The 21,435-nt window shown below is 39.2% G+C and overlaps 1 long non-coding RNA gene across 2 annotated transcripts; it reads left to right on the top strand.

The window, feature by feature from the left end:
- Positions 1–421: 421 nt before the first annotated feature.
- Positions 422–17,982, top strand: LOC113966624. Of its 2 annotated transcripts, none has more exons than XR_003533902.1 (3): positions 422–596; positions 9,527–9,595; positions 17,898–17,982. It is a non-coding gene; the product is annotated as an uncharacterized LOC113966624 (long non-coding RNA). The 2 variants fall into 2 exon arrangements; XR_003533901.1 differs by lacking the exon at positions 17,898–17,982 and adding an exon at positions 10,529–10,983.
- The last annotated feature ends 3,453 nt before the right edge of the window (positions 17,983–21,435 follow it).

Raw genomic sequence — 21,435 nt, 5'->3', positions numbered from 1 at the left:
GAGCTCAGCTGAGTGCAGCTGTCAGCATTCTACAGGTGTGAACCCAGGCTACTGTGTGCTTCTCGGTGGTCATGTGGCAACCAGTGCTGAATGACACATGTTGGCAGATATGGTGTCATTAGGCATGACAGGAAGGGGTACTGTGTGTCTACATTTTATGAATGTTGTGTGCCCCACGCTCCTTGGGAAGTGAAGTCCTCCAAGGAGCACTGATGCTATGAGTGACTTACATGTATTTATCAACTGTCCAGAGATACGGGAAGATGATGAGGTGAGTCATGGCTTCCAGAGTGTGCCACAGTTTGGGTATACACAGATATCCACAGAGCTCAAGGTCTCAAATTAAATATGTTATGCTCAAAGGATCCCTTTTCTCCTGTGTTCCTAATGGTGAATCTAAAAGCTTCCACAAGCGCTGCTTCCATTGGTCAGGAGAGCTGGATATAGAGCAAAAGGAGAAAAAAGGAAGGAAAAACAGCTGGTTATGGCTATTTAGAATATGTTTGTGCATATGTGTCTCCTTTTCCAAACACTTTGGGAAGAAATAGTCTGCAACTAAAGTCACATCGAAAGTCTGATTCAGGGCACCTAATCAGGTAACTTTTACTTACCCTGGTGAAGGATTCAGTGGGATTGTGCATGTGAGTTAACAAATTCTTTATGCGAGTACAGGAAGAAAAAAAGGAGAGAAGTAGAGCTTCAGGTCCTTGCTGGTGTAAATCACATAACTCAGATGAAGTCAGTAAGAGATACCCCCTTTCACTGGTTGCAAATCTGACAACGTTTCTGAAGAACATAGGAGATAAAAATATTAAACAAGAGAGAAAACACAAGGTTGTGGTTATGGCATGTCCCTCACTGGCAGTGTATGGACAGAAAAAAGAACTGAAATGGTAACTATTCATGAATTATGTAAATGGCAGGTGTTTATTTTTCTGTTTGTTACTTCATGAATTGACTGTGGAAGAGTTCACTTTTTCTCAGCTTTTCCTTGTTTTAAATTATTTGTCCAGTTCTCCCTGCAAATAATTCACATTTTAACTCATCTGCAAAGAGCATAGTGGAAGACTTCTGAATGCATGTGTGGGTCTTTTAGGGTCTGTGAATTGCCTTCTTTTCTTCTCTCCCATCGACTTTACAAGGATTAGATCACCAGCATGAATGATGGATGCACATCAAAAAAATTGCCATTTAATAGCCATGAGCTACACTTGCTTTTTGATTTTCATTGAAACAGATACAATTCCAGCTGGGAAATGTCAGGTTCTGAAAGGCAAAATTTTTTCTGAGAGACGAGGGCTCTGGAAGCCCTTGTCCCAGCTGAATTCAGTGAAGTGTTAATGATGCAAGGAGGGACAGAGAAATGTTTTCATCTCCCTAAGGAGGTGGTTCTCCATAACCAGCTTTTAATGCCACAACCTCCTTCACTACAGTCAGTGAGATCAATAGTCAATTCAAAGGTGCAGGAAAAAATGTGTCATTGCTAGTTTTCAATCTCACTTTAATATTTGAATTCAAGCCACTTCAAGTGGTCTGGGGCTGATTTACACCTGCCAAAGTTCCAGGTAAATCAAGCAGCTGACATGGATTTGGTACATGCTCCCAAACTGGGAGCCTCTTTAAAAGCCTGGATGCAGCTGTTTACAGCACTGAAGCCTCTGCTCATAGGAGGTCAGAGCCTGCCCTTTCAACAGAAACAGCTAAATCAAGAGAGTATAATAAAAGCACTGGAGGCTTCTTTGAGCCAAAAGAGGATACTTTAGAACTGTCTAAAACTTGTGGTGTGTTCTTATCAGCCCTTCTCCCACATGGAAATTGCTGTGTCTCGTTATAACATTTACAGTTCTGTCTGTCTAACTGGTTGTGTCAGCAGGGAAAACACCAGGCGAGCAGGCACTGGAACACCTTCGAATGTTGACCAGGAATAGAAACACAGACACTGGTGCCTCTGGAAAGTGATGACCCAGATACTTTTCCACTGTGTAATTATCAGTCAAACATATAAATGCAAGATTTATATCACCTGGATATGAATTCTTACGGCATTTACTGTCACAAATTGGGGTGATGTTGTAACACAAATGATGCAGTTACCAAGTACACTTTGACAAACCAGCATTTAACAAGTGAAGAGTAATGAACTATTCCAAAACTGAACTTTTATGCATGCTGTTTATACAGAAGGAGTATTAAAAAGAAAAAAAAATGGGCTGCCAGAGTACTGATGACATACAGAATATTGAAATAAATAGCTGATGATGCAAAAAATGCTGAGAGAGAAGTTTATTCAAGCACTGCATCATCACATGCTCGTATCATTGCTTTGGAGCTGTGTCACACCTCAGCTGCCTGTACAGTCCCCATGACTGATTCTTGCCATTGTTACTCCGGGGCTGCTGGTCCTGACTCCAGTGTATATATAACATCAGGGGGAGTTGTTCTGTCATGGTAACAGGATATTAATTGAAAACAACAGGCTCTGGATGTTTAGTTGTGAAAAGAACAATATGTTCACCGGCCTGAGTAGTTGATGATTGCTTTCTGTAATGCCTGTCTTCAGCAGGCCTCATTCCAAGGTGCCTGATGCAGCCTAGCCCTGGGAAGTGTCTCTAAAATTAATATTAAAGTAATTACTTCAGAAAAACCCCAAATGAACAACCCTGCATACTATAATATACCAACAAAGCAAACCTAACACAAAACATGAAAACTTCAACATTTATATAACATCTTTGTCCCCAAAATCTCAAACTCCTTGGTAAGTGTGGTCATTCTAAATATCCTTTGTATTTTTAGATGCTTAGTTTTCTCTGAATACTAAACTGACAATTTTTTTCAGATTCACTACTGCGTTTTTATTGCAACAGATACTTAAAAATCACCATCTTCTGATATGTATATATTTTTATTCTCCTTCCAACACTGAAATTGCTGTACTTTGGAGGTTTATGGTTGCTGCTACTGAAAAATATTCAATATGATCTCAAAATGGCTTGGAACAGGTCGTGAGCTAGAAATCCGCAGTTAGTGAAGTAAGGATATAGTTGGTGATATAGAGTTACATAAGCAGGAATTATCCAAGGACATTTCAATGAAGTCCTCCATTACCGTGGAAAGCTGCCCAAGATTAGTAATGATCACAAGTGGTCAGAATGTTTTGCATGGTCAGAAACAGGATAAAAATAACACTCAGCATTTTTATTTTAACGGTGTGCTAGTATGGGAACATGCTTTGTGTTAAGAGTGCCAACTTTACTGTAATAGATCAGAAATCTATTGATCTATTGATTCTTCTACAAGCAAGTGAAGTACAATGTCTGGGGAACAGTGCACCCATCACGCTGAGCTTGAGAAGCAAAGGCTTATGACAGTCTTGAGTAGACTCAAAAGTAAGAACAGGAGATTTCTGAGAGAAAGCAATTGCAGTTCTCTGTAGTGACTGAAGGGTGTGTGATAAGCAGAATCTCTCCAGAATAATAAGGGAAAGCCGGAAATGGGAATCACATTCTTCTTGGTGTGGTATTTTCCTAATCACATGCTTCTAATGAAAATTATTGTGGCAGGGTCACTGAAAATCAGGTTAACCATATGGCAGGCACAGGGGTTGCTTCGTAATGCGTGGGTTTGCTAAGGATTAGAAATCTATTAGAGAACAGATTTAGAATTCCATTGAAGAAAGTAATGAACTGCATTTCAGTGGAGGGAAAGTAATCTCAGATAAGCAGAGAGCACAGTCAGTTTGACAGTGGTGAGTGTTGAAGAGGTTCAAGAGGTGAACTAAAAGTCACGCAAAACCACTGAGGAGATAAAGTGAGGTGAAGTTCTTTTATTTGTTTATTGTGCTGTGGATTTCTTGAGGAGGAGTTCTGCAGATGAAGTGCCTGCAAGAGCAGATCTATTAAAAGCAACTCTCAAAATACTGAACAAACAGGGCTAAAGAAGCACTTAGCTAAGGAGCAGATAAAAAGTGTCAAAAATCCTTCAAATGAAAAATTAGAAGCTAGTGAATTATGCTGTTTCTAAATGTTCAGTGAACTATTAGGAGACCAAAATTATATGTAAAATGACTCCACAGGATAGAGAAAATCTTTAAAATCAGATGGGGAGATATTTTATATCTCCAAAGCCTGAAAGGAGATCAAGAGGGTATCCCAAACTTTCATTTTGCAAACCAGAATCCAAACCCCAAAACCCTAGAAGGAATCTCTGCCTGGTTAGAGTGAACTGTTAACAAATAGTGATTCTGGTTCGATTTCCTCATGTATTTGGATATGATAGTTTCCCGTGAAACTGCATAAATATGTCTTTTTTTTAAAAAAAACAAAGAGCAGTACCACAGAAATCAGTATGCAAACAGAGCGTTACTTCCATATCACTGCCAGACTGCCCTGGATTCCAGACTTGACGTGTCATGAGAATTTATTTTCTCTGCATAGCATGTATATTGGGCCTAAATTAGCTGTCAGCACAGGTGGATACTTCACGAGTAGTGAATTTTTACCTTTTGTTTCTCTGTGCTATGGGAAGCACTAAACTCTATGGGAGTGGTTTGCTTTGCTCTCTGCCCACCTATCAGCAGATAAAAAAGTGAGCCATTTCTGGGTGTGCCTTTGTTTCTACCATTTCAGAGTTCACACTGCATAAAGAAAACTGAGAAAGGCCATAATATTTTGAGATATAATTTGCTGTTTATCTTATAGGATGCCCTTCCATTAGTAGACCTAAAAGGGGAGGCTCTGCAGAGAGCAGAGGGATATCAGACTTCTCTCTAAACCACCCAAGAGACAGTTATTGGCTCACAAACTGTCTGACCTGGGATTCAGGGGTCTTGGGGCCAATGTTTGGCACTGATTTCTGTCTCACCTCACACAAATCATTTAATCATTGCACATGCCTGTTCTGTGTCAATTGAATGGATCTGCAGTGTGGAATTTGTCCACCCTGGAGGACACATGGTAAGAAAGTATTTAGTCTCGGGGTACTGAGATCAGCCACGCACAGGCCTTCTTGCTTGTTTTTTTCCCCCATCACTTCTTACAAGAAATAGCTGATAATTTCTTATCCACTCTCAGGCTTTTTTACTGTTTTGGGATGGATATTTTGGGCTTTTTTCTTTTGGGGGTGTGTGCAGGGATTTGATTTGTTGGTAGTTGTTTTTACCTTATATGTTGATATATTATTTTCTTTCCATTCACTTTTACCATTAGTTCTTTCAAGGTGTCCTCTAGTTGCATGGTCTGGCCCCACTAAGATGCAACTTAGAATCACTTTCAACATTCAATTTACAGCACTTTTGTACAAACAGTGCAGTGTTAAAATGAAATCTGCTTCTCCACGCTTGTCTCCTCCCACTGCAAAAAAATTCCTCTTCCATTTCCATTCTACAGTCTTCCTGACTAAACAGTTTTTCTCTTCCAGCTCAACAACCCCATGCCTGTAACCTCACTCATATTCTTCCCACCTTGCATCCCCTTTTGAAACCTTCTACACCTTTACTCTTGACTTCTCTGGGCATGTTGATAGCAATTTATTCCAGTAAAAACTGTATGTACCTTTCCCCTGGAAATGACCATTTGACCTTCCCACCCCACCCCAGATTGCCTTACAGTCTTTGTAAAGGTTCTGTGTCATCATCTCCCCCGATGCAGGCGCAAGTTCCTGGGTAGTGCTCCTTCTCTAATCACCTCCAGATGCCTCAATACCATCCTGTTTTGTCCTCAATCTCTATCCATATGTTTTCCCTCCTTTACCTGCTCCTTTCTCTTAGATGCTCCAGCTTTTCTCTTCACAGTACAGTCATGCTTTGGTCTTTCCTATCTTAATAAAAATTGCCTGTGCACCCTTGGATTCATGTGCCTTTACATATTCCCTCTTTCTCCTTTTCATTTCTGTGTAATTGAAAGTGTGATTTAGAACTCTGAAGGTTTTCTTTTCCAGTTATAACTCACTTTTCTTCCCCTTTTGCTCCATCAGACCTATCCCACTGAAGTTACTAAAACCTCAGAAATGGCCAGGATTTTTATTCAGGACTTATTTGTCTTGATACATCAATTACATTCATATTGAGTATCAAACATAGCATACCTTTCTCATGATGGCTCTCACTCTTGACAGTGATCCCAATAAATATCTGAAATTTTGTCATGTTTATTATCTTACCACATTTCAAATCTTCTTTAAAATTCTTGTCCATGAAGCCATTGGTGATCCAAGTCCCCTCTGCCATGCTGACCAGCACTGTTTCACAGCTTTCCATGTTAACTATTAATGTCTCTCATATTGCTCTTGTGACAGCAACTATCTTACTCTGGATCTGTAGCCCAGTCAGGTCTTGCTCCATAATTGCTGTTTTAAGTACTACAGCAATAGTAATAACATTAATAGTAGACAGAATCCTATTGACATTCAGCACTGTAATCAGCGCCTTCAAAAATGGTTATAAATAGTACAGAGAAATTATTGGCAGGAAGGTCAGATGATTTCTAGGTTGTTTAAATAACAGAAAACAAAATTAAATTCCTCTTAATGAGCATGGCTTGCGTCTGATTTTCTTGGATTAAAACAGATTAACCCACTAAACATAGCTTCAGATCCTGATTCAGTTATTTCTTTTCCTGAAGCTAAAAGATGTTCAAATCCTTCTTGTATTGATTCAGTCCTTTCTTGTCAGTGTGACAAACAAGGATACAAGAAAAAAATTTGGCAAAGAAGGGGTTAGAGGACAGGTTGCAACCACCTGATCTGAGTGTTCAATCAGAAGGATAATCAGGTATGGTGAGCTGACTCTCCTTTTTACACTAATAGAAAGGGATGTGGGCTGAACTGCTAAAAAACAAGTCTTTCAGAAGAGGACTCCCAAGAGGTAAGGATGGAAATGTGTTTTTCTCTGGTGTGTGGCCAAAGATTTTAGTGTGAATATTGGATTATGCAAGCTGTTATTTATGTCTGGCAATGAAATAATCAAGACCTCCCTTACTCTTACATTTTTTTGCTGCCCCATAAAGCCAATAACATTTGCATGTCTCTCAAAAGGTATTTAAGCCTTGCATGTATGTGCAGCATCTTCTCCATCCTTGCTTTGAAGAGCTTCACACTTCATCTAGATCCTAATTACATCGTTAAGAAAAAGTGCTATTTATGTCAAGCCCAGTAAAATCTTTGTCAAAACACTGTTTTCTAACTGTATTTCTCATGCAGCTTCTTACCTGAGCCTCACTGACTTACAAACTGGCTTTGGATGACCCCTGCAACCATCTCCTGATCTTCCTAGTGGTTTTCTTGTCAACAGGAGCTGTTTCTTTCCCAGCTTTCAACTATTTTGCCTGTCTCAACAAGGCAATTTCGCAGACTATCTTGGCATGACAAAGTTAAAATATGATAGTATCTTTATCAAACTTCTAATTTGCAAACCCCTGACTCAATTTGTATTTGTAGAATCATCTATGTTGTTGTGGCTGAAGTGTAGGACCCAGCACTTCACCTTGTTGAACCTCATACCACCATCCTCAGCCCATGGATTCAGATCCCTATGCAGGGCCTTCCTGACATCCAGCAGATTGACACTCCCAACCAAACTCGTTTCCTCTGCAAACTGACTGAGGGTGCACTCCATCTCCTTGTCCAGATCATTGATAAAAATATTATACAGAACTGGCCCAAGTACCAAGCCCTGGAGAACATCGCTAGAGACTCACTCCCAGCTGGATTTAACTCTATTCACCACCACTCTCTGGGCCTGGCCATCTAGCTAGTTTTTTATTCATGAATTAATATTCTATGTCTTCCTATTACCTATTTGCATTTTCAGTATATATTTTTGCTTTCTAAGGTAGAGCAAACCACAACTTTAGGGATGACTGGAGCGTTTGCGTGGTTATTTCCAGCTTTTTTTTTGTGGCTATTACAGTGCACTGGTTATCAGAACATAATGGTGGATGGATTTTTAGTAAATTAAAAATTTCTCTATAGTCCCAGATCTCAATGTGAGCGTAAGATTATGGAGATATTATCCAGGTAACAAGGGAAAAATCAAAGAGAAATTCTACCTTGAAAAGTTTCCACCGTCAAATCTCCCAAAATATGTTTTCCTTGTATTTTGTTAGTCAGGTAGTCGAATTTTCCCTTTTTTAATTTTTTTTTTGAAGCTCACCAGAGAATCACAGGGAAACTCAAAGGACTTGGTGTTAACCTCACCCAGGGGGCTGAAGGGTCCCTCCTGGCCTCTCATATCCATCTGGTTTTGCTTTCAGGAGGGGTACAGGCAGAAGACATCTTCTCTTGTACAAAAGGACCGACACATTTGTACCCTTACAGGTGCATTCTTCTGGTGGCCTGCACTTCACACATACTCTTTGTTCCCTCAGTACAGGGAAGTTGTAGCTTTCAGCATGCTTTGCCAGCCAGACCCCTCCAAGAAAGACCTGGCTTTATCCATACATCCTTCAAAAATATAGGCTTTGAGCTAAATGGCAAAAGAATAGTCACAGTTGTGTAAGTTGGCACTTAAAACACCCTTGAATTTCTACAAAGCCTTTTCTGAAGAAAGGCTGTGACTCAAGATTTGTGGTATTTCTTGACAAGAAATTTGTGAAGCCTGTAAGGTCATGTAATCACAAAGTGGTGCAAATGTGAAGGTTTGACATAAGGGAAGGTGTCATTTCCATATGTAGCACCTTGCTACTGAGACAGGACTATCTGGGGATTGTACAGTTCTTCATACACTGAAAATGCACTTCAGTCTCTAATATCCATTGTTGGGTCTCCATCTCTAATGAACAGTCCCTTCAGGCAATATTTAATTGGGTAGTACAGTAATTTTGTGATCAAGACATAAATTCATTACAGACTGGATTGTGACTGACAAACTCATTTCACCTATGACCTAAACTGAATATGAACTCAACTCTTCCCAGGTGGGAAGTTGATGTATAAAATTGTTTTCAACTCACTGCCAGGGGATTTATAGTGCACATTTTTAGTGGTTTAATCTGGGATTTAAACCTGAAACCAGTTACTAGAAGAGCTGGGCAAAACCAAGATATACAGATAAAGCATTTTTTTTTTTCAAAATGAGATCACTTCACAGAACTTTAGTGTTACCAAAATAGTGCTTTTGATGGGACAGACAAAATGATTAATTTTCATTTTAGCATGGAAATACATGGATGTACTATTTATCAGAAATATGTTTATATGTTATGTTCTTGACTATATATTAAAAGAATGAAAGCTAAAATAAATGTTACAGTGCTCACAACATGTATGTTTTTGTATGTTTTGCTCTTGGTTACTGATTTAGCAGTTTTAAAGGATACTTTCCATAAAATGGAATACAGACAGCTCTAAAGGCAGATGTTGGTCAACTTCTCCTTTAAAACAAATCCCTAAAAATTTACCACAGCTGGAAGGAAAGGAAATGGCTTTCTCAGACACTTTAATATGTTGAAATTAAGCAAAGCAAAAATTACATTTATGCTGTGCAGTTAACAACTTTTAATGATCATTAAAATTCTCTCTTTCTTAACAGAAATGAAGGAGTCTCTAGCTTCATGGCTGGGTGAACAAAGACCTTTCAAGAACATTTCTCTGCTCTTCTGTAAGTTTATTGTTTTAATAGATATTCCCATTGATCACTGTTTGCTTTACATTTTTTCACTTCATATTTAAAATTGACATATATTTGAATACTTACCATTATATGGTCAGTGGAGCTATTCATTTAATAGGTCAAATAATTATTATATTTCACTAGGATGCTGGGGTTTAATTCATTTAACATTTTAATCTTCCATCAGTTTTTCTTTTAAGAGGATTTCAGTGCATATACAGGATTTGTATAAATCTGTGCAGTAAATTTATTCTTTTAACAGTTTTATTCTTTCATCAGAAATTCATTTAAATGGATTCCACTATATATCACATTCACTGCCAGTGTGGCTTTAGGTCAGGCTGTAATTGATGCAAAAGCAATGAGGTATTAAAAGAGAAAGGAAATATCTGAAATTGGAAAGGGTTCAAAAAGCATGCCATTGTAAGGCCATGACATTCCTCGGATATGATGGGGGATGGACCACTCATAAACCATTTTGGTCCAAAGCCTGTTATATTTGCTGATTTCAGGTTTTGCTAAAGTCAGATTCTGTGCTAAGAGGGCAGCTGCTTGAAGGGGCACATCAACCCAAGAATCACCTATCAGGGTATAAATATGGTCCCCTCTATAGTGCTAAGTCTAGAAGTATCAAAACAGAAAAAATTGAAGAAAATGCCTTCTTCTTCTTCAGTTTGTTCACGCAATGCATTTGACATGTTCAGGGTTTAGGGTTTCTTTTTTTGGGATTGTGTAGGCTGCCCTGTTGGTATGGGGTGCACAGAGCAGCAACTGTAATACATGCCTTTTCCCAAGCTTTAAGGTAGGTTGGTAATGACAAATACATGCAGCATATGGGTAGACTTTTAAAAACATTAAACAAAGTTAATTTGACTGTGACCTTTTCATGACTTAGCTGAGATGTTGCACTTGGATCTACAGGGTGTGAGTTCATACCTCGATGCAGATCCAGCCCCACAGCTGTCTGTGGGTAACCTTGCTGACAAAAGCTTCTTGGTCATGGATGTGGGGAATCCAAAGACAGTCCAAAATGCATCTGGCTGTATGATACCTCCAGTGCTATTAACTGCAGGAGCTGATGGAACTTCACTCCTCTGGAAACCAAGGGCCCAGGATATGTGGGGTAGCCTATGGACTTCTGGTAGTATTGGTGCATTCAAACAGCCAGCTTGCACAGCCTCTAAGTAAACAGAAGAATAAAACACTGTTTTAAAACTGACAACACACAGGAAAAAATTGCAAAACATCTGAGGAAAATTAAGATAATCTGAGGAATATGCTGGGGAGTAGAGTCTGTAATATTTATGCGTGTGTGTAAGAAAAACGACGTGTCTTTGTCCAATTAAATAATGTCAATAATTTTATTGGAAAAAAATTCAAATAAAAAATAAATTGTAATGTCTCTATTTTTGAAGGAAAAATATAAACCTGGATCCTTTGTTTTTATTTTAAATGTATGGCCCTTGTATCTTAGTCAATTTTAAAATTGTTCTTTTGTGAGAATAGCCAACGGTTGGAAGGAAGTTTGGTTTGTAACATTTAAGCACTGATGAGAAATGTTTGATTAGATCAATGAAGAAAAATATAATGAAGGGTCTGTTGAACATGTACTGTGCTTCTGATTTTAATTCAGCAAATAACTAGCTGTAAAAATCAATGATTTTACATGTAAAACTAAAATGCAGTCTTACTCAGGAATTACAATAGTTGCACATAATTATCTTTGTTTTTTTTTTCATGGTGACCTTTTAGATGGTATTGTGTAATTATTTCTTTTGTAATAACTTTTTAATTTCAAACATGTCTTGGGGACCCAGGCTATGGCTCAGAGCACAACTCATTTTAGGCTTATGGTTAAAAGTACATTGAAGATAAGGTTTAGTATTAGGAGAGGCACAATGCCTAAATCTCCAGCTGAAAGAGGCTTGGCAAGAGGAGCAATATCCTGCAGAACAATTTCTCTGCTGACAGTTTTTTTTATCTGGGTGATGGCTTCTGAGTGTGGGCCAAGATTCAGCCCATCCTGGTGGAAGGGGTTAGGGTTAGGAGAGAGACAGTTTGCACTTTCTTCAGTCAACCTGATAATCAGTTTTTCATTTTCTTCTCTAAGAGAGATCTGTATTTATAGGATATCCTTTCATCACATTTGAAGTTACACCCTTAGACTGATGTGATGGCTTTGTATGCTAGGGACCTAGTTCTTTCAGCTTGCTGCAGTGAATTTACTTTTGACAACCAAGAAATTTGATTTTTATAATGACGCATAAATCATAGGAAAGGGTTGTCTATAATGGACTTCAGCAGAGTTAGGAGCAAGAGTGTGGTAGTTCATATCGAGAGGATTTTAAAATAGCTGCACAGTAGAGGACATTCTCTTCATGGAAAAGGAGAATATAGAGAAATTTGGGACAGATAGGTAATAACTACACAACTTGGAGGTTTAAAAACTGCTGTTGTCTTGTTATGGTCCGTTGTGGTTCTGGGGTGGCACTTGGTTTGATATATAGGAATGCCATCGAGCCAGGAAGCTGGCTGAGAACAGAAAGATGGGGTGAAGTGCAGCATGCTCGAAACAGCTGCAGTACACTGAGCTGAATGTTTGTTAAATTGAATTATACCTTTAAATTAATTCAATTGAATGTGAGACGAATGAATTATAAATCATTCCTGGTGAGGCTATAAATATGGCTTGATAGAACCTACCACCACAAATAGGAAAAGCCTACAGTAATGTATTTGCATGTTTACATATCACTCCCCTGTGGTGGATTAGCAAGCAGAAAGAAGTCTAAAACCACAGGGGGAAGGTTTAAATAGGATGATGCAGACATTAGTGAATGATTAACTGTAATTTCACAAAGGTGGAGGGTAAGCCGTTCATTTTGCAGAATCTCACAAATGTGTTTTGAACGATTAACTAAATTTGCTTGGCAAAAGTTTAATTAAGGCTGCCACTGATTAACCACAATGGTTTAACTCAGTGTATAGACTGGCTGCACACACTGCGTGGAAAGCACAGCATTAACCGACACGAAGGTGTCCGAGGGCTCTTGGGAGTGTCTGTGCTGGCTACCCCTTTGACATCCCATCTCCAAAGAACAGAGGGAGTTACTCAGAGAACATTACACAGTTCTCCTGAAAGCCCTCTGGTAGCCTCTGACAGACCCTCCTTAATAGAGTGCATACACATATCCAGTGTGTGTGTACGCAGCCAGCGCCGGGGGCCAGTGCGTGAGTGAAGAGGGTCAGATCCCTGTCCCCCTCGGTGCAGTGATGGATGCTGCCTTCAACACTCCTGGCATTTCTACAAAGCTGCAGAAGCAGACTGGGTCTTGTGTCTGCAAGTGAGCTCAAGGCAGGGAATGAACGGAGCTCTCTTGTCTTCTCCTTTGCTCCTGCTTCCTCCAACACCCCCGCCCTCCCCTTCCTACTTGTTGCTCTTTTTCATTATGAGCCTCAAAGTAGTCTGTCCCTGGCTGGTTACAGCAATATTTTCAAATGCTGATTACTGTCTTTTGTGGGCAATACTATTTTGGCACAATTGGACACGCTCATGAGAACAAGTGACAACTGTGTCATTTAATTGCCTTTTTTTTTTCCTTGTCAGAAGGAGAAAAAAATAGTAGTGCTCTTCATTATAACTTATGACTAGAGCTGATTAGGAAATAAGTATTTCCTGGAAAGCACTTTGAGAGGAAGCACAAATTTTCCTTTAAAAAAAGAACAAAGAATTCTTTTCATAGGTTTATCACAACCTTCTTACTTGTCTTTTTACTCCACTGTTAAAACATTCTCCTAGCTTTTCATGTCATAGATTCTGGTTTCACAATGAGGCTCTGATTGTCTTTATCCCAAGCTCCAGTGAAGAGGTGTTGATTGTCACATAATGGCAGACCAAGTGAATCTCCCTGATGGCTACTGAGTGCACCTCTTCCTTCTAAATAGCTCCATGAATGTTATTATAAAATTAGTAGGAAAAATGGCACATTTCCATGGTTGACATAGTGACATTTAGTTAAATGCTGTTTATTATTAAAGTTCTTCATGATTAAGAAGACTTCTGCAATCCAGGCAGGATTTCTGTGGTTTCCCAAGACTTGACAAAGATGTCTTACAGAAACAGATCCTCCTGTAACTGCATCCTCTCTGATTTTATGCCTAAATCATGCACTTTACTAGTGTTCCATCCGTTGGTTTGGTGTTCCTCAATATACCTTGAATGCTTCATATTTTGGAGATACTTAGTATTTTATTTATATCTCTCCTATATTGTGATGTTTGCAGAGTCATAGTGTTATTCAAGCAGTAATTGTGCATGTTTCAGAAATTCCAGCATTACTTAATTAGCAGTTTCTATGAATGCTCGGTTCCAAAAATATCCGTTACCTTGTTTAGAGTGATTTTTAGGCTAACACACAAATTCACTAAAAGGCAAACTCATTTTATTGTTCTGTTGAGAAAGCCATGTCTTGCTCTATATTTGCACCCAAGGCCTAAATTTAATTTCTTATATACTGAGTATGGTATTTCTATTCTTCTATTAGCAAGTTTTAAAAACTATCTAATTTTTAGCCTGCTTGCTTTCTGCTTGTTTACCTCTAAATCATTATTTCATACAGCAGTACAAGAAATAACACATAGTCATGTATTTTCATAGACACAAAAAGTTTAAAAAAAAAAAAGGATGGGAAACCACGAATTATCTTTGGATCAGGTTATTAAGAGAGTTCATATCAATCTGCTTCCATGCTTTGTTTGTCCTTTGAATATTCATAAGTAATTAGCTTATCTTCTTCTATCAGTGTCTAAAATAAAGGACTAATGATGTCAGGACAGCTTGCTTTGACATTTGTGAAATATGCTATGATCTACCTGTAACTGATTGTAGGGGTTGCTGGAAGAGCATATTTTTAGATTGCTTCATTTTCTGTTATCAGAAAATCTGTCAGCCTTGGCTGGAAGGCTTTAGCAGTTCCCCTACTTCAAGGAGGCCTCTACGTGTCATGCCCTTGAGAAGCATCTGTTGTTTAATTTTGTGAACCGATGTTCAGGTTAAACTGCAGAAGATTAGCCAGGTCGTCCACCTTTTTTTTTGTTCCCCCTCCTGTTCTTCTGAGTCTCCAGGTGTCTCTAGGACAGGCATCACAGCCTGTCATCAGGGTTCCCAAGGGGGGCCTTGGGACCAGGGTGAGGAGAGAAGCAGGGGGAAACAGGTTGTTGCCAGCAGCTCTCCCTATTCTCCGACCTTCTCAGACTCAAGGTAACCCATTCCCTTGCCTCTTGAGGCATCAGCTTTGAAGTGAGCTTTCCTTCCCTCCCAGAGGCAGGGTTTAGACCCCTCCGTGCTTCTCCTACATGATCCCTTGGATTACTGTCTTTATTGATAACATCACGCCAGGTCCCCAAAGGGGCAAACTTAAGACAACATGAATGCCTTATATTCAGGTATTTCTGTTTTTCAGGAGCTTTATGAAACTTCCTTTTTTACAGTAGCATAGTTGTGCCACTTCAGTATTCTTTCAACAATATTCAACTACAATTGAGCCAGAATGGGTAGTTTTTCATTTTTCATCGTTACCAAGCTGCCTTCAACTCCATGTGTCACTTCTCCCACTGGTGAGCACAAATCCAGGCTTGCCAAATCCAGGCTTGCCCACTGAAGTGCTCTTTGCTCACCACCCACCCTACAGCAGACTGAAAGGGCAGAATCCTGTGGGTCGGGTGATGAAGATGAGACCCTGTTCCTTTGCAATCTCAGCAGCAAAGAACGAAACAACATTTAGCAAAGAACTAAAGAAAACAAAACGAACAGGAGGAGTTTCTTATTGGCATACACTGTGTGAAGCAGCTCTGTTTCAATGTGAGCAGGCTACCTTGCCCCCCTCAGAAAAATCCACAGACCCTTTTCTACACCCTCAATTCAGGAGATTCAGCTCAGGTTTGACAACTTGGAAGTCTTAGAAGCAATTGACAGGTCTCAAGAGAAAGTGCTGGATTGCCCTAATCCGGTTGTGAGGTGACAGATGTTTGCTTAGCTGGGTTTAGGTCACCAGGTGGGATTGCCTCTATTCTTCAGGTTAGTCCCAGGACATAGGATAAGTAGTAAGATGTTGTTTTGAAATTCAAAGTAACAAGGGGTCACAGAGGAACTCTTTCTCCGTCAGTGTTTTGATGATTTGTGGCTGTCTGCTTTAGATGCTGCACTGTGGCTGCAGATTCTTCAAAGTATCTGCTGCTTCCTGCAAGTATAATCTCAATTTTGTGAAGGTTTAACATGAACCAGCTGTTCCACAACCATATGGTGACCTGAGCAAGTCACTGGACTGTCTGGATTTCAGTAGTTTTACTGAATGTAGGTTTTTATGTTGATACAGAAAAATGCAAGATGGAGAAGTTTATTAAATCTCTCCCTCTGCATTCACTTTTACTCTTGGAGCAGCTGCTTATGCTCAGCCTCTGAACTGAGTGAATAAGTTTACTCCAATAGATACTAAATCAGTCCCTTTATCCTTAGTAGTTAGACAGCAGCAAAAGGCACATCTGATAAAATGTAGAGAAATCCAACACAAAACTTAAGCTTCCCTCACAGAGAAAGAAATGAGCCCTAACTGTGACTGAGCAGGGTAATGGCAAAACTGCACCAAGTAAAATAAATCTGCAAAATGAAAGCAGGATCAAAGACATTAGGCACAGGCAATAACATATTTAAGGTGCAATAAAAAGAGTGCCTCAAGCCATATTTGTCAGCAACTATTCCTGCATAAAGAATGTCTTATAATTAACAAAAGATTACAATTGAGCTAAGTCCTAACACTTTGCATTGCAGATTTTCTATAAACGAAGTGATTTGTCTGGCTTAACTCTGTATTCCAAGTAACCTTTAGAAAAGGTCTACTTCACTGAAAACTACCATCCATCTCTTAAATTCAACAGTTTTATCTGACCTGGCTCCCTTAAACACTTTACTTTTTTTTTTTTTACAAAGATTAAAAAATACACTGTGGAGTAAAATTATCTCAGCTTTGAAAATATGAAATTGCATCTGAAGCAGTGCTTCAATATGTAGTAATTTACTGTGGTAGCTCTAAAGCACAGATGGGAGCGTATAGAAAGAGGATTAAGCTGCTTTCCATATCCTAAACTTTATCAGGGATAACACAGAAAACTGTGTCATTCATTACTGCCTAGGGAGTTCTTAAGTGTTAACAATTTATCCAGCTGATACATTAGAAAAGCTAGGAAGTATTTTTTTTCATTAGCAATAACAGACTGCAACTAAAATGAAAGTCAAAGTTGCATTGCAAGAGTTTTATTCACATGCCAAACAGAGGAAATTAATTGCTTCACCTGGAAATATTGATCACTGTACATCTAAGCCAAAATCTAAGTGCATGGACTCAAGAAATGCACTGCTGAAAAATTTATTATACTGAGCCTTTATTTTTAAGAAGGTTCTTTTTGTTATATTAGAAATAAAGAATAATGAGACACTGTTTGTGATACTTCATGTCATGCAAGGTTTGTTTTCATATACCAGGCTTCACATCACCAAACCAAAATGGTTTGGGATTAAGATCAGAACCTATTAAAATCAGAAGAAATACCCTCATTAACATTTAGCAGACTTTGGATCAGACCTATCCAAAGATTCAGCTGATAATACCAATACATGCAAGAGATTACAACCAAAGTCTTGTTATCCCTTGTAATTATATCCCCCTCATGTTTGTTTTCACTTGGATGCTTTGGCAGTTTTTCTAGACACTTCTGTTTAAGCTGTGCACTTGGATTTATCAGAGCTTTAGGACTGCATTAGTATTTCAAAGATCTCTGAGTTTCTGCAAATCCAGAGTTGCAATCCTCAACTGGCAAGTATACTGTGGTTTTCTGTAAAGATGACATTATGGAGTTCTTCTGTAAAAACCCATTAATATAACATGGATTTTCATAAGAAAGAGAAAAGCAGATTTATACTTGCAGGTTTTCCAGATTTTATTGTAAAATGGTTTATGGAATCCACTGTTTATATATACATGTAGAGTTCTCTGCCTCAAGAGTATACATTTCATCCTGAAAGTGGTAAGTTGATTAAAAAAATTTCCTTAAGATTTCTGTGTCAAATTCAGTAGGACTTTTGCATGAAGGCCTGCACCTCTCGGACAGCTGCACTGAAACTCTCTGTTACACGGTATTTTTGTCCCAGTTTCCACTGCAAATGTTTGCTACAGATCCTGTTTCTCATCTCCTAGCTTTTGTTCTATTCATCTCTGCTCCCACTGGCTTTTTGTAGGCTGGAATCTATTTTATCTTCTGCTGCTATGATTAATATAAAATCAACAGGTAACAAGCAAGTGTAGGACACCTTTTGAAAATGGGAAAACATTTCTGGAGTACTTAAGACCCCATGAGCAGACATACTACTTAGTGAACTGAGATGTTTGGACAAGAATGGATGAGTATCCCATCTCCAACAGTGACTAAAATTGTTGTTAGTCATATTTGGAAATATAATTCCAGCCCTCATATTGTGCTTTTTTCTTATTGGCTATCTAATCCCTTAATAATATATTATGCCTTGCTTGCTGCATGTGAGCTAAATAATATGTAATCTTTAAGTAAGTGTAAACTGACACCCAGCAAAGCAATGGCTGTGGCTGACACCACTTGCAGTAGCAGTTTCCAGTTCTGGGCTGGGACGTGCGCACACCCATTTACCCTCTCCTATTCAGTTTTCACACAGTGTCATTTTTTTCTCTCAGTTGATATTCCCTGTATCCACTCAATCCAATTAGGCTTTTTCCAGCAGAGCACTGTTGACAAAACCAGCTGACTTCCCTGTGGTTACTGCTGCACACAGTAGCTCAGTACACAAATCTACAACTCTGGTGTGTGGTTCAAATTTCCGTCTGCTGCAGACTTCTTACCTGAGCACCCATAGCCAGTCCTCCAAAACATCTTATTTTACTTGCTGCAAGAGTTTTAATTTCTGCTCCAGTGAACTAAATTAATATTTAGTGTTTACTGGAGCTAGGACTGGGCAATCCTATGTTATCCTCTGTGAAGTGACTGCTCTATCAACCAGGCGAAGGAGTCACGTGCAAACACATGCACACACATACACACATCTCCTTAGCTCAACTGATACATAATTAATTTGTATAAAGCAGAACAGCTGATTCTAGGTTCTGGAGAAGGAGAAAGTCTCTCACCTGGTGGTTGGAGAAATCAGATAGAAGAGGAGAACTGAAAACAAAAAGAAAGTTTGAACCCTAGTGAGAAAGGGTGCTGCAATCAGTGGGCTGTGGCTGGTGGGCTGCCAGGTAAGAGGCAGCAGGAGGGGCAAGCCCTGTCCACTCCTCTACCCTTATTCTCTACAAAGCTTCCTTGGGTAAGTTTGCTCTAAGGAAAGCTAGCAGATTAATCACAGAGGTAACACAGGAACATGAGTGCATAAATTATAGATCCTGATTTAGCTTAAATGTAGGGTAGCTGTCTAGCTGCTAAATATTGCCAAGAACTCTACAGTATCTGAATTTCTTCACAGACAGACTTTACATTTCTAAGTATCATTAAGCATCTTAAGAGTGAGGAAGCAAGTGAAACTACACATTTGAAAATCAGTGTTTTGGCTTTAGACACCTCATCATCAGTAACTGGTAGAATGACATGTATATAATTATGCTTTTTAGTGATACAGACAGTAAGCTCAGCTGTATGATAACATTGGTATAGTCCCACATTCCTTGTCACAGGGATGCTGAAAGGATAACTGTGCTAAAGATTGTTAAGTTTCAGATCTGATAACAATGGTACCATGTGAGACCAACAGAGCCATTTTGAAGTCCCACCTACACACAATACTGGGTAAAACTGCTTCTAGAAGTTTGGAGCACTAAACCAATACATGTGTGATTCACTAAGCTATTCCTGATGGATATTTGGAGTTTATTCATGAACATTATTTTCTGCATACAGCAGTGTTTTTCTTTCTGTGTTATTAGGGTAACATGGTTTTGAACTACATGTGGATTCAATAGAGTTAGAGTAAATCTTGGCTGATCCATGGTTATCCAGGATAAAAAACCCAGTCATCTATTCCACTGAATCCTACTTTGAAGAATTTGAGTGAAATAAGAGCAGGGGGAGTCACAGAGGGATGGGTCACTCTTTGATGTACAAGTCTTTGAACTGTAACTGTGTCTGTTGTCTGTACCCTTTTTGCAGATTGCTGGATGCCAGTCTTCTTCAAGAACTGTCCTGATTGTTCCTTGTTCTCATAAATAAAAAGAAGTCAGGCTATCTGGGTAGAAGTTCTTATTCAAATACAGAAATAATGCTTTGCAGTTTCCTCTGGCTCCCCTCTCAATCCATCTATAATTCATTAGGATAATATTAATTGCACTGTTGAAAGACTCTGTTCTACTTAAAGTAGAACAAAGTTGAAATTTCCTCAACAGCAGGATTTTTGGTTTTGTTGTTTTGGGGGTTTGTTTGTTTGGTCTCTCTCTCTCTCTCTCTCTCTCTCTCTCTCTTTTTTTTTTTTTTAATGTGTGTTTCAGTTTTCAGGTTATCCATCATAGACTTTTGGTCAGTTGCCCGAGGTAATCATGTTCTGCTAAATCAGGGCAGGGGGGCAAGAAAGGTTACCTACTCAACCTTTAATAAAGTCTCTGGAACTGCCAACTCCAAACATCTTGTTTAACTAGGGTGGATTTAGATGAGTGATAATATCCAGTTACTAGCTCTGAGAAAATTTGGCCATCTGAGGTACCATGAGGACTCAGCTACAGCAAGCAAGGCTGTTCCCCACAGAAATGAACATGTGCTGGTGTGCTGCCAAGATTATTCTAGGGCTGCAGATGGCATCTACAGTTCCCACTGTATAAGCCTGGGATTAATGTGACTGGTGCAGACAGAGTGTAGCTGATGCAATTTTTTTACTGGGACGTGATAATCAAATTTAAATTTTCTTTTCCCTAAATATTTTAGAACACACTGATGCGCCATGTGTTGTTCCTACAAGTTGTCCTGACAGCAGTGTACTGACTTCTTCCCCTTAACATCAGCTTCTTTTGCATATTTGATTGGCTTAATAAAAGGCAGTAATAGTGGGTACAGACGGGTCATATTTTGCAGTTACATAAAGGCATGAGTTGCAACAGGGCACAAGAACTGCCTTTTCTTTACAGGGACCCTAAAAGGCAAATACAGTTTGTCTCTCACATGGCATAGTATGTTTGTAGAAGTAATGGAAAGTGCTATAACACATGGAGAGGCAGTAAGACATTGTAGCAGGGTCATGGATAGTCAAAACGAGGACACTGAGCTGGAGGCTCTGCAATCACATGCACAGGGATGTAAACAGCTCAAATTGCCGCTGTGTCTGTCGCTGTATCCTTGCCTCCAAAAAACAACACTGTCGCAAAGATTAGTGACAGGGGTGTAACTGCTTGGTGACGCTGCATGGGCTGGCACAACCCAGATGAGAAATATGAAGTTTTGCTAATACCTACCTGCTAAGGATCTACCCAGAGTAACTTCAAAGACTATAAATGACGTGTCCAAAGAGTGTGGAGCTGTTAAGCTACGAAAAACAGCAAGGTGGGAAGAAGTGCTCTCTGTTGCCACATCTATTTCTTGCTGAAACATGAAATATGTTATGTGATTGATTCCAGCTTATGATTCTATTTGCAGCCCCTAAGTGTTTAGACCATTGTCTTTTAAGCAGGTTTTGTATTTCCTGGGTGCATTGCTGCTCACACTTCAAAAGTGGTCTAGAATATTAGAATCTCATTGTATTTTACTAAGTAGAGATTGAAACCCAAGTT

Source organism: Neopelma chrysocephalum, unplaced genomic scaffold (genome assembly GCF_003984885.1).
Source record: "Neopelma chrysocephalum unplaced genomic scaffold, ASM398488v2 Primary Assembly neopelma1_60, whole genome shotgun sequence".
NCBI lineage: Eukaryota > Metazoa > Chordata > Aves > Passeriformes > Pipridae > Neopelma > Neopelma chrysocephalum.
Note: the sequence above shows the minus strand (reverse complement) of the source record. Positions and strands in the feature narration are given on the sequence as shown.